At 47.6% G+C, this 1,602-nt stretch overlaps 1 pseudogene; it reads right to left on the bottom strand.

Annotated features, from left to right (window-relative positions):
- Positions 1-218: 218 nt before the first annotated feature.
- Positions 219-655, bottom strand: LOC101981640 (annotated as a pseudogene).
- Positions 656-1,602: the final 947 nt, after the last annotated feature.

Genomic DNA, 1,602 nt, shown 5'->3' with positions numbered 1-1,602 from the left:
AGAGCCTGAGATCCTAGTGGCAGGGGCTGTTGTTGTGTGCTTTGTCCACCTCCATTGGTTACCAGTCAAACTTCACGGACACCATCGTCCCCACTGTCTCTTCTCATCCCTTCCTAGCCTCCCCTCCCTAAGGGAAGACAGTAGAGGGCGTTGGGCTGACAAAGCAGTAAAGGGATATTCTAATTCTACTTTCCCCTCCAAGCAAGACGCTTTTTTCTTTTGATTTAATAAAGTTTTATTTTTCCAAAAGTACAGCTGATTGAACCTGTTCATGCATCTTCACCAGCAGCTGGGGCATCTCCACCCTTTGTGTTTCTGGTGTAAATTACTTGGGCTCTGTGCTTTGAAACCAGCTTGATAAGCCCTTTACTAAGGAGCTCCTGAAGAGCTGCCCTGGCCAAGGAACCGCGAATCTTCAGTCTCTCAGAGACCACGGCTGGAGTAATAAGTTTATAGTTGGGCACTTCCTTACAGAGTTTGTCGTATGTAGCCTTGTCAAACAGGACTAGATTGTTGAGCTTGTCCCGAACTTTGCCTTTGGACCACTTCTTTTTGGCCTTGTCACCGGACTTATTTACTGGGTCTTTGTCTTTTTTGGCCGACTTTCGGGCATCTTTCTTCTTCTTGTCATCCTTGGGCGGCATGATGAAGTTCGGAGAGTCGCTTTTTTTTTTTTTTTAGAAGGGAATTGGGCACTGCAGTCCAGCTAAGTCTACTCTCCCACCATCGGTGGCTACAGATATTGCAGAGTCCTCCTCCTTTGGCCAGGATCAGGAGGAACACTGTGGCCTTGAATGATGTACGTGGAGACAGTTCAATAGAATGATGTCAAGAGCATGCCTTGGAGCCCAATGTTTGGGTCTAGGTTTTCCTTCTGGTACTACAGTGAACTGGATAATTTTTGGCCAGTTGTTTAAGCTGTTTATGTCCTGTGTCCCCTCTTTCTATGACGTTATAAGCTGGATTCATGTCCATGCCCACAGCAGGGATCTCATGGGAGACTCCACACGCAGATCTGATATGAATGGTGGTGACATCTTTCGGTCTGTTGCAGCCTGTATATGCCAGAATGGTGACAGGGAAGTGATTCGCCTTAGCTGTGCATCCAGAGCTAGACTGTTCTTTGCTGTGAGCCCCAGTCTCCCCAACTTGGGAAATGGGGAGTCATAGTGCTAACATGGTGCTTATTTGAGAGTGACTAGGAGAAGACAGAATTACCAACAGCTGGGCTGAGGGCTGTGATGTGGTGGTAGCACACTTGCTGAGCACACTCAAGGCTCCGACTTAAACTAAGCACTAGGGAAAAAAAGAAAAGGAAATTACCAGCAATGAAAAGAAAAGGGGGACTAATTAAAAGGGCCCCAGATGTGCTGTGTCCTTTTCCAGAATAACATCCCTATAAATGCTTCCTGCTACTGTCAACAGAGTCTCTTTTCTGACTGAATGCACCCTCACAGTGGTTGAACCAATGCTGTGTGAGAACACAAGCTACTTCGCCCCCGACTTCTGGTTAAGGCTATGCCTGGATGGGCTGCCACGAACTTCCCCACAGAGCTCAGGAGCCTCCTGTACACAGCAGGAACCAGGAGCTGCCATTGTGTC

This window comes from Microtus ochrogaster, chromosome 16 (assembly GCF_000317375.1).
Source record: "Microtus ochrogaster isolate Prairie Vole_2 chromosome 16, MicOch1.0, whole genome shotgun sequence".
Classification (NCBI taxonomy): Eukaryota; Metazoa; Chordata; class Mammalia; order Rodentia; family Cricetidae; genus Microtus; species Microtus ochrogaster.
This window is presented reverse-complemented; position numbering and strand designations above follow the sequence as displayed.